Genomic DNA, 13,413 nt, shown 5'->3' on the forward strand with positions numbered 1-13,413 from the left:
CCGACCTTTGCTTCTCCCGCCCGGCCGGGCGCGCCTCCGGGCGCCAGCCTTTTTGGCCGGGCGGCTCTCTTGGGCCACTATTTGGACTACGATTGGGCTCCAATTCTTTGGGCCAATCTGGGTTTCCTCTTTGGGCCTTGAATACTCGGTCCAAATGCCCCGGTATCACCTATACCGAGCCCTTAATCACCAGTTCGATGGCTCTAACCGGCCCTAGGCTATAAAATCTGGTCGTGTTTCTCCAATGCTCGTGATTGCTCCAAAATATCTCGGGAAAATACTCCAAAAGCATAAATCCCTGCAAAAGTCAACCAAATATACAAAAACACTAGAAAACACCAATTAGTAATAAAAGTGGCTCTAAAGAGCCAAAAACACTACTAATTATGACCAAGGGACGGGGGTAAAATACTATATAAAATAGACACATCAAACTCCCCCAAGCCAAACCTTTTCTTGTCCCTAAGCAAAGATCTCATCAATGAATCAATAAATATGCTTCACCCCAAAAAGTAAAAATCAAGCACAAACGATCCAGGGTAAATCAAATAAACATGCTTCAAAGTCAACCAATCAAATCCATCCAATTACCTTTCTTCCCTAACAATTGTCAAATATAGCAAACCACAACAGCATATAGAATTCAAGACTAGTGCTCACACACTCGACTCTCATTTTTGTGGCGAGTAAAAGATGTACTCAATCGCTCTCCATCCAACCCCTTTATGTGAACAATGCCCTCCCAACTCACACTCTCGTGTGTTTAAAACAATGAACGCTCAACCTACTAGTCGACTCGAAATATGTCAAATCATAACTTGCATTGATAAACAACACTTTCACATTCATACAATTCTATGCACAAAGGTCGGAAGGTCTTTAAAGCTTGTAATGTAAGGCTAGGGTAAAGGGTAGGAATCATTTGGGAACAAGTGAGAGTAAAGCTATGCTTAAGGGAGCAAATCCTAATAAAGCCCATGATCAAAATAAATAATTATCAACATCTCCTACATAACCAACTCTAACATCAACCAAAAATACTCCAATCATAATAAATAATCCCAACTCTTACAATTTCACTCATAAAAATATAATAATGAAGAAGTGGAGTGAATAATCAAACTTTATTTCCAAACTTGAGTTTTTCATTGAAGCTCAAGTTTTTTTTTTTTTTTATCGACCTCGAACTAGATCATTTGAACATTGAACACTTTTCTTTTCTTTTAAAGTTCACTTATTTTTTTACATTTTTTTTCTTTGAACTTCTATTTTTTTCATAACATCATGCTTTATTTTTTCAAGAAAATATAACTCTCAAACTCATCAAAAATAAACATGATCAACAACAAAACAACTTCTCAAAAGCCCATCCAAATTGTGCAAATAATAAGTACACTACAAACTCCCTCACCTCACTCACTAATAGCTCCCCCAAGCCAAGCTTGGGACTAGTAACCAATGGGGCAAAATAGGCTTGTAATGCGGCTAATAAACAACAAAAGGTCAAGGCAACAACATGGGTAGCAAGAAGGGAACAAATGTATCTACAATATCTGGAGGCTACCTAAAAGAACAAATGCCTTCGTCCTCCACAATGTGCATAATAATGAATCATATAAATATTACTAATAGTAGCAAACCAATACTCAAATTCATTGACATACCAGGAATTATGGAACTATCACACATTCCTTACCAAATCAACTAGTCAAGCACTATATTCACAAATAGTTGGACAAAATTGACGCATGTTAAGGTTTCAAGACAATCAAACATCAAATCATGATCAACTAATCCACAATGCTTATCATCAAATACTAGGAATCAAAACAATTTTTCTCAAGTAAGGGGCACAGGGAAGCATGATTTACAATTCATTGGAACAAAACTAACCTAAGAAAGTAATAAAATCTATACTAAGAAAAATAAAAATAAAAAGAGAAGAGAGAGAGTGAAAGATGTACCATACGAACACGAGAACCTCCCCCCAAGCTAAATCAGACAATGTCCTCATTGTCTTAAAGGGAAGCTAGTAGTCAAGGTGACTACTCTTCATCATCACCACATCAATGTCACCAAAGCCTCGAGGATTGCAATGCATCTCTTTGGAACAAAATTGGGCAAGAAAGAAACAAAGTGTTAGTGGGAAAAAGTTCAAATTTGAGTCAAGTGCACTATTCTGATCATAACTTTTTATTTATAAATGATAATACAGTTATTCCAATTTCATTGGAAACTAGACTTGAAGAGCTTTCCAACGACAAGTCACACGCAAAAATCGGATAAAAAACGCAAAAGTTATGGCCTGTCGAAGTTGACGTAGTTTGCTGACGCGTACGCGCGCCCGATCGGGCGAGCTCTGCCCGATCGGGCCCGTGCTACTGATTTGACGGGGCAGCTTGCTGCTGCTAATTGCCCCGGGATTCCTTTAGCCCTTCGATCTTTTCTCAACTTTTCTAGTATCTGTGCACAAAATCACACTCCCACAAATATAAGATATACTCTCCTCTACCTCTCTAAAACAAAACAAAAAGAAAACACACAAACAAATAAATAAAAAATAAATAAATAAAAAGCAACAAAATACGGGTTGCCTCCTGCAAAGCGCTAGTTTATCAAGGTCCCGCTCGACCATACTCCTTCTCTCAATCGGAAGAATTCAATGCCTTGAGTAACTTATCAAACGCTCCTGCAAACATTTCATTAAGCACTATATAGGGCTTAATAGCAAGCACATTATTTATCCCTACAAAGAAAAAGTTAGGAGCACATAAAGAGAACTCAAGGTAGAAAGAAAAATCAAAAGAGGGAGATGAAAATACACCACAACCTTCTACTTCCTCCGCTAAAAATTTAGAATTAATATAACGAACATGGAGGTAGTCATTGTCTTTATCATCCAATAATGACTTTAAAATTTTACCCTCACAAATAACCTCATCATCAACAAAGGAATTATCAACAACCGTTTCTACAACTAATGATTTTTCAATCACTGATTCGTCAACCAATGATTTTTCAACCACAAACTCTATAACCGATGGTTCTTCATCCTCAATAACATTCATATTATTATAGTGTCCATAGACTTTTTCATCAAGAGCCTTCCAATAACTTTCATTAGCAACTAATCGTTTCCGAATATGATCATATGTATACGGAAAGACTCTAAAATCATCCGGAGCACGCACTAAAAACTCACTATAAGGGCATTCAGGATTTTCATGACAAAGACGTTGACAACTACAGTAGTTAGGTGCTGCATAAAAATTATATAATTCTTGTAGTGACATAAGCATGGATATTTTCAACTCATAAAAAAAAATTAAAATTAAAAAAATAATAATAATAATAATAATAATAATAATAAATTAAAAATAATCTAGACTCTAATAATAACTAGAAATAAAAATAAAATCGTTTCCCCGGCAACGGCGCCAAATTTTGACAGGGTAAAGTCGTATCCCCTAATCAAAAGTAAATACCTAAATCCTCTAACTAAAGTAGATAGGGAAGTAGGGTCTATCTCCACAAGGAAACAAGTCTTTTTACTCCTAATTAATTATTATAATCTAAATTATCTAAGTAACCAATATTTATGTTTGAGTATGAAACTAAACTACAAAGAATAGGAATAGGGAGAAAACAATATATAAAAGGATCTAGGGCATAGGTTCACCAATAAATAATACTCCAGGGTAAAACATAGTAATCAATCATTGACATTGCATAAATAACATGATTAACAGGCTCTCGCAATTTATTAATCAACATAGATCTAACAGGCTCTCGCAATTTACTAGATCTAAGTTCTTATTGAAAATAGCCTTTAATATCAAATTAACATCTGCTCGATTCATCAATTTAATATTGCTATACTTTTACAAGCCGCAATTGTAAAACATTAAAACAATCCAATAAGAAATTATCATGCAATACCAATAATTAATAATAGTCAATCATCAATGCATCAATTAACCAGATTGTAAAGGGCTCTCGCTACGTATTACAATCACACAATTAATTTACCGGCATTAAATCTCATCTCTCGAATCTTGACTTAACCATTTATAAATTAACTTGCTATTGAAGCTAGACCTAAACATTAATTCTCATCTCTCGATTCTTGAATCAATATTGTCAAACTCATGCATAAAAGATAGGCCTAATCTAGTCGCAGAGCATTTAATCAATCAATAGGAAATTAATCTAGCATTGATAATTAACAACAATAAATTACCCCTTCATATTATTTATTAGATCCCCATAAACCCTAGAAATAAAACTACACACACATAATAGAAACTAAACAAATCAAAGCAATAAAATAAATCATGATGAAAGGAATAAAATAAACAACTAAGATTAAGGGAAGAGAAATCGTTACCAAAAAGTAATCTGGAATTAATGGAAGAATTAAGAACAAAAGTTTTGAGAGAGAATTCTAAGGGAGTAATTAAGAGAGTAAAGAAAGGTGAAAAAGAGAGACGAGGAGGTGAAGAAGAAGAGATGATACTAAAATCGTATTACGGAGGAGTATTTATACTCCGTACAAAATCCTAAATTAAAACAAATTAAAACTAAGTTAAACATCTCCTAAGAAATACACGTGCCCGATCGGGCGAGGCACCGCCCGATCGGGCGCGCCTTCGGGCGCCAGCCTTTGCTTCTCTCGCCCGGTCGGGCGCGCCTCCGGGCGCCAGCCTTTTTGGCCGGGCGCCGACCTTTGCTTCTCCCGCCCGGCCGGGCGCGCCTCCGGGCGCCAGCCTTTTTAACCGGGCGGCTCTCTTGGGCCACTATTTGGACTACGATTGGGCTCCAATTCTTCGGGCCAATCTGGGTTTCCTCTTTGGGTCTTGAATACTCGGTCCAAATGCCCCGGTATCACCTATACCGAGCCCTTAATCACCGGTTCGATGGCTCTAACCGGCCCTGGGCTATAAAATCTGGTCGTGTTTCTCCAATGCTCGTGATTGCTCCAAAATATCTCGGGAAAATACTCCAAAAGCATAAATCCCTGCAAAAGTCAACCAAATCTACGAAAACACTAGAAAACACCAATTAGTAATAAAAGTGGCTCTAAAGAGCCAAAAACACTACTAATTATGACCAAGGGACGGGGGTAAAATACTATATAAAATAGACACATCAGGTTTCCTCTTCCGGTCTTGAATATTCGGTCCAAATGCCCCGGTATCACCTATACCGAGCCCTTAATCACCGGTTCGATGGCTCTAACCGGTCCTGGGCTATAGAATCTGGTCGTGCTTCTCCAATGTTCGTGATTGCTCCAAAATATCTCAGGAAAATACTCCAAAAGTGTAAATCCCTGCAAAAGTCAACCAAATCTACGAAAACACTAGAAAACACCAATTAGTAATAAAAGTGGCTCTAAAGAGCCAAAAACACTACTAATTATGACCAAGGGACGGAGGTAAAATACTATATAAAATAGACACATCACTAACCCTAGTAAACTACAGCACTAATAACTAATCTAACCTTATAACATTAAATTATTTTAAAAAATAATTAAAAAACAATATAAAAAAAAAAATAAAAAAAAAAAAAAAACTCCTCCCCTACCCCACCTAGCCACCAGCAACTCCTCCATCTATCGGTGGCCAATTGCCCCACCCACGGACGGAAACGCTTGGCCGACGACGCCTATCCTCCCCCACCCCCACCTCCTCTCTTTCCCTTAACTTGATCTCTGATCCCAACCACCTCCCATTTCCCTCACCGCCCCACTGCCCCACCGCTGACCTCGACCCCGCCCAACCCACCTCGAAAACCAGTCATCCTCCTCGTTAGTCCTCCTCCCCTGTTCACCGACCCAAAAATCCTAGACCTCACCCAATAACACATGAAAACCCAAACCCGTTTAGATTTTAAACCCAAACCTAGAAAATGGGTTTGGGTTTTCTAGTGGTTTTAGGTAGGGGCGGGGGAGGCTACGCCGCCGGCCGGGTAGGGAAGGTTGGGCGTTTCTGGCCAAGAGGTGGGCGCTTGGATGCTGACAAGGGAGGGGGTTGCTGGTGGCTAGAGGGTCAGGGAGGAGTTTGGGTTTTTTTAATTTTTTTTGTAAAAAAAATTATTTTTTTAATATAATTTTATTATTAGGGGCTTCTTAGTCATTTTGATTTTTTTTTAATTTTAAAGGCTAATCATGGTTAATAAATGAGTTAATATATCATTAATGTTACCAATAAATTATTAAAGATAATTAGGGTCTACCATTGATAATAAATTTTTAAAACGTTTATCACTTAGAAAATTAAAAAGTTGGAGTTACCAAAGAAAATTTCCCAAAAAAAAGCCAACCAAATGGGTGGGGCATTGATATTTTGGATTGTAAAGAAAATTGTTAACATAATATGTATGAAAAGAAAACAGAAAGTTAATAAAATAAAATAAATTGATAATAATGATTATAGACAAAATATTCCTCGATATACTTTTTGGTGACCGGTGTACTATTTTGCACATATAATACAAAAGGTAGTAACGCTAAAAGAAAATAGTTGAGTTCGTATTATTTTGCACACACCGTTAATAGTTGGTACTCCCTCCGTTTTTTTTTTTTATTTGCATCACTTGTGTTCGCGCGGAGTTTTAGAATAATGAATTTAGTATAATATAATAATGTACTATGAGTGGATAAATAATTTATTATGGTAAAAGTTAGGGGTAAAAGTTCGGTTTGCGGTTTGGATTATATTATTTAGAGTTGGGTTTGAGGTAAGAGAGAAAAATAATAAAATATAGTATAAAGTTTCTGGTTTTTTCACCACATACCCCTGAAATTTTTATTTATTCACCATGTACCCATGAAAATTGTCAAATTCACCATATACCCCTGAGTTGTTACAAAAATTCACCATATTCCCCTAATGACAACAAAATGAGTGGAAATTGATTAATTATGCATCTACACCACCTTATATCTCTTCTTTCATCCCTAAAACCACTCTGGATCCTCTCCTTTGTCTAATCCATGAAACCACTCCAAATCTCAATAATCATATCCGTATAATCGATTTTGAGAATGAGAAAAAGAAATTTGGCGTGGTTTTGAAGGTGAGAAAAAGAAATGTGGATGATTGCGGAGGTGGAGGAATATATTAAGGGTAGTTTTGGGTCATAAGTAACCCTAATAATTGATAAAGTTAACAATCATTAGTCATCAAGGGTATATGATGTATTTTTGTGAAAACCTGAGGGTATATGATGAATTTTATAAATTTCATGGGTATATGGTGAATAAACAAAAAAAAACTCAGGGGTATATGGTGAAAAACCCGTAAAGTTACTATATAAAAAAGTGATGCAAATAAATAAATAAATAAATAAAACATCCATAAAAGGAAAGGGTTGCAAATAAAAAAAACGGAGGAAATATTATATAAGCCAATTTTCCTATTATTAAAAGAAAACATGCTACTGTCATGTGTCACCGACTTCCATCTTTGCTCCTTTCCTTTCATTTAGTTATTAATTTATTTTTCACTGATATCTAATCTTCCAACTTTTAAATATGACATAATAAGTATTTTTATTTTATTCAATTTATTGCAATAAAACAAGTACTACCTCCATTAATAGTTATCTGCAACTTTGGGGTATTATTTGTGAGAGATAAAATATTCCAAAGTTGCAGATAACTATTAACGGAGGTAGTATATTTCTTCTTATTTTTATTTATAATTAGGCCTTGTTCACTTCACCTTAAAAAAATAATACTTCCTTTGTTTTTTTTTAGTTGACACATTTCTATTATCACGCTTGTCAACGCATGTTTTTAACGCTTAATAACTTCAATTATCAACATTGTAAAACTATAAAAAGTAGATAATAATAAAATATACATATAGACGATTCAAACAAGATCCCACATGATTATATTTTATCGTATCTATAAACCACAAAAGCGAGTCAAAGTGTAGTATGTTAATAGTGTAAAAGTCAAACGGTGTCAACTAAAAAAACGGAGGAAGTATTCAGTAAAAATAATTTCAGTTCAGCAAAAATAATTTATGTTCAGTAAAATTAATTTCAATTCAATAAAAATAAGTTCAGTTAAGTTAAAATAATTTTAGCTCAGTAAGAATCAGTAAACTTAAACAATAAATATAATAGAAAATAGGTAAAAATAATTTTAGCTCAGCAAAAAGAATATCAGTTCAGTAAAATTAATTTCAATTCAATAAAAATAATTTCAGTTTAGCAAAAAAAATTTTAGTTCAGTAAAAATAATTTCAGTTCAGCAAAAATAAGGTGTAGTGAACAGGGTCTTATATTTAAAAAACAAAATTGATATTCAAAAATTTTCTACACGTACTATAGTAATATTTCTTATGTTTATATACATTCTATTTATTTTATTGCATAGTAATGGATATAACTTTATTTGCTTAATATTTATTTAGTATTTGTATTTTGCAAGACAAACATAAATAGATAATAGAATACATATTTTGTTATCAGTTTTCAGGCCCCTTATATATTTAAGACAACTTTGATTGTTAGGTACTTGGGTTATTAGCATAGTGCAAATAGATAGTGCATACAATCTTTTATGTACTAAAAATGACTTAGAAGTTATATATTGCAATCATAAGTGTACGTCCTTCGCTCCAATTGGCCTCCAACCTATAATTATTCTAATAATTAGCATTTTTTTAACAAAATCAATCCAATTATAAAAAGTCACTCGACATCTACAAATGAAATCTTAATTAACAAATACATAAAATAGAATCAAATAAAGGTTTCCTTCATCAAATCTACGATCGTTAGAATATCTTGCACTATGGACCTATGGTACATCACCCGCATATGTCGCTGAATATGTAGTCTTTTCGAAGAGACGGTCTAAAGATTTGTTTTAGCCATAAGGATGACTATTATCTGATTCGGTTGAATGTATTTGAGAATTTGACAACCGCTGCGATCCCGAATAAATTTTTACCAACAAACTGATAATAGGGCTAAAATGATTACTTTTTTTATAAGCCCTGACACATATATAAACCCTAACGGAAAACAAACAACTATACAAACAAATATAAACGACTTTATCCTAGGGAGAAACTCCATAATAGAGAGGCGGGGGATTACCTACACTATTTATGTAGATTTATTAGAACCTACTACTTCTGACCTATACAGTATAAAATTATAAACTTTAGAAGAGAAGAGACATGAGATCAAAGAGGAGAATTTAATTCGTTTTAGAGGTGATGTATCCTAATAATTAGCATAAACCAATGAACAACGCATAAAGTGTCAAAATATGAAATTCATAAACATATATATTAGTCATGACAACGTTATGTAGGCCATAAAAATAGCAGGCATATCGATGCTACTTGCCGAATACTAGGTCATAAAAATGAAACATTCAAGGGACGATCTTAACCAAATGTTTATGGTGAATTGGTGATAATTAGAGCCCAAATTTTATTTTATAGGCTTTATGACGCTTCCTTATATAAAAGCTCTTTGTATTTGAAGTGTGGATGCGGTATGACCTTCTTATATCTATTGCTAAATTTTTCACATTGAAAATAAGGGGGGGATGAGAATTGAACCCGTGGCTTTTATTGTCACGTTGACTCCAATATCACGTCAAAGGTATAACCCAATTAAAAGTTAAAACTGATGATTGAAACCTCTGTATAGGTTTGATACTTTATTATAAATATACTTCAATTTTACAATACGTTTAGGGTTTGATGATTGAACCCATTTTAGGGTTTGATGATTGACTCCAATATGAAGTATATGACAACAATTTTACAACATATAATCATTAAGAGACATTGAATAATGATCAACAAAAAATATGGCAAGGAGATAAAATTAAAGTATAATTATATACTCCCTGTGGCCTTTTATTCGAGACTCATTTCTCTTTATTATGTGAGTAATAAATGTTAGAAATGGATTTCTAATAAAAGGACGGAGGGAGTAGTACTAGTTGCACTATTATAGAATTGATGTTACAATTGAATAGATAAATCTTAATAACAAATAATATAATTGGCACTTTAAATAATTCTCCCTCCGTCCCTTATTGATAGTTCCTTTTGATCAAATTTTAATCCCATAATGTTCACCTCATTTGCTTTTTCCAACTAACATTAATTTTTTTTTTATCAAAATCCCCTCCAATTTGCAACAATATTTGTACAAATTTATCTTTTCCATGTAAATTTTATTTTTGCATGTACTTTTATTATTTTCTCTCTCTACTTTTTTGCATACCCAATGTAAATTTTCCTTTTCAATGTACTTTTACTAGTATTTATATTTATTAATTTCCGTGAAAATTGCCCATAAGAGACTATCATCAAGGGACGGAGGAAGTATATAATAATGGAAGAGTCTACTTCAAATATATTAGTATAAAATTAGGGCATGTTCACTTTTACTTAATTTCAGTTTAGTTCAGCTCCAATCAATTCAGTTCAGTTCAGTTCAGCTCCAATCAATTCAGTTCAGTTCAGCTCCTAATTTCCCTCTCTCATAAAATATTCATTTCAGCTCAATTCAGTTCAGTTCATTTCAGCTCCAATCAGTTCAGTTCAGCTCAGTTCAGTAAATGTGAATAGGCCCTTAGTGATTGGAGCAATAATATCTGTATAAATAGAACCAAAAATATTGGGATACTCACAAAAACTTTTGCCAGTAGCGAATTACATACCAAAGTGCACACGAAAGTTTATTGGGTCTAATTTGAAAGAAAAATGGGGAGGAAGCACATCCAATTAGCATCATTTTTCTTCCTTGCCACAGGTATTAATTATATTTATTTATTTACTGTATGGAGATGGGTTCTATCGGACCAAAACCTCTCAAAGGTTAACCCGACTCGGGTTAGCGAGCTAGACAATTTGGGAGTGAGGGAAAGAGTAAGGAAATCCCCACCCCAAATTGCCTCTAGTGGGGTTTGGCTGTTTAATCTCACAACCTTTTGGTTTTGGTTGTGAGGTGCAGTGACAAATCTTACCACTAGACTTTGCTTAATATTACTTTTTATTTAATATGCTATATACATGTATATGAATGTGTACTGTATGCATTTTATTTTTATTTGTATGTGCTTGTAATATTGAAATTGCGTATTATAAAGTAGGATATTTTGTGAAAAACTACCTTTTAAATTTTGAATTTTGAGAAAAACTACCCTAAAAATAAAATGTTGTAATTAACTACCTTATAAAGTATAAAATGTTGTAATTGCCTACCTCCCACCGGAATAACACATTTGATTTTTATTTTCGGTGTTGACTATATCATGTGAGGATCACATGACCCTTTAATGACTTAATTCCCCCCTTTCTCCCAAATTTTCCCGCTTTATACCAACTCTTTTCCTTAACAATACGATTATTCATATATTATATTGTTTATTTGCAACCCCTTTGATAATTATATGGGCTGAATTGGTGTAAAGCGGGAAAATTTGGGGAAAAGAGGGGAATTAAGTCATTAAAGGGTCACGTGACATGGTCAACGTCGGGAAATAAAAGTCATATGTGTCATTCCGGTAGAAGGTAGTCAATTACAAAGTTTTATATTTTATAAGGTAGTTAATTACAACATTTTAATTTTAGGGTAGTTTTTCGCAAAATCTGGAGTTTAAAAGGTAGTTTTTTACAAAAAAATCCTATAAAGTAATATTTTTTTACATATATAGTGATTTTTCGTACTAATATTATACGAAGTACCAGTATTTTCGACAGTGATGGTGCAAATGCTATATGTGAGCGCAAAATATCCTACTACACCTTGTAGTGAAGAATTAGGGAAATGATTTTGGCACACCCCCAATTGGTTTTGGCATAACCCTATGTGAGAGCACAGTTTTCTATGCTCTTCTCACATAGAGGTGAGCCAAAATCAATAAAGGGTGTGCCAAAATCAATTTCCAAGAATTAGCATATGTATTAACAACGTGTGCACAGATTGTGAGGAACATGAAGGGCATTCCTGTGATGACTGCGAATGTTGTCCTAAACTAGCATGTCATCGAAACCCGAACCCGAATTCTTTTCCTACCAACATACGAAGTATGTGTTAGTTGTGTGGAGCTTCCAAGACAACCATGTACCCCGTGTAAACGTGAGTGTTGTCCGTATACAACATTGAAGTGTTATGGTGTTGGGTCTCACTACGAATGCCAATAATGATTTTGGATTACACTGCACGAGCACGATCATATATCAATCGATCATGCATCTTTTGGCTTTGCGATGCATGCTCTACGATGATATATAGGTGTCATATCAATGTGTGTCATGGTGTAATTTTCATTATGTATGTTCTTGTTTGTTGTTGGGTTAACTTCGTTGCCCTTTTTAGTTTGATAACATGTATGTTGAGTAATTAGGTTTTAATGATTATAAACTAATGATGATTATCTATTTAACATGTTTGTTTAGTTGTGCATAGAAAGAACAAATTATGCTTGGAACAGGGTACAAGGAACCTGGGTAATGACAGGTATATATGTAAGAAACTTGAGTAATATATGATAAGCAATATAAGGAACAAGCGCAATGATGAGTGATGGTTGATGAGCATGATGATGGCGAAGGATTCATGAAGGTAACTATGTAAATAGGTGTTTACATATGTTAGCTTCACGAGGTAAGTATCCTATGCATATATAGGTCATGTATGTGTAGGAGTCTTTTAATTTAGTTTAGTTTTCTTTATTGGTTTTATAAATGAAAAAACTAACCTTCTGTTTTACTTTGTTATCCTCATAAGTTTGTTCAGTTTGTCATCATCAAAAAGGGGCAACTTGTTGACCCTTATGAGGTTTTGATGATGATAGTTATGATTCAGCAAACTTCCATTTAATAAGGATTTTCTAGTGTTGTGATGTTTGCAGGTTTAGTAAATTCTGGGAGTTGAAGAAGGAACTGAAATAGAGGAACTTTAGAAGATCCATGAAGATACAAGTAAAGTTAGAAGAAGAGTTCCAGAAATGGAACTTCAAGAAATTTCCTAACAGGAACTTCGCAACGGCCAACGGGTTGTAACGACCTGGTTCCGGTGTAATGCTGGGGCAAACCCTAAGATCCAGAATATATCAAGACTATAGGATTCCAAAACAAGAGTTTCAGAGAAGCAACATGAAGACAGAGAAATAGAAGTATATTGCTCTAAGATTCATGTAAGTATGTTGGACATAAAAGTTGGTTTGGAACATGTCTATATAGAACCTAAGGTGAACTCCAGACAATCAATGAAATTAGAGTAACTGACTTGTGAGGAACTCAGAGACTGTTAGAGTTCAGGAACCTAATAGGAACTTAAGTATGCATGTCGTTAAAAGTCGGTTTTAATGATATATATTTACCTAATACGTGCATATCTTTTAGGGATTTGGTTTTACTG

The sequence above is a fragment of the Chenopodium album genome, chromosome 5, assembly GCF_948465745.1.
Source record: "Chenopodium album chromosome 5, dcCheAlbu1.1, whole genome shotgun sequence".
NCBI classification, from domain to species: Eukaryota; Viridiplantae; Streptophyta; class Magnoliopsida; order Caryophyllales; family Amaranthaceae; genus Chenopodium; species Chenopodium album.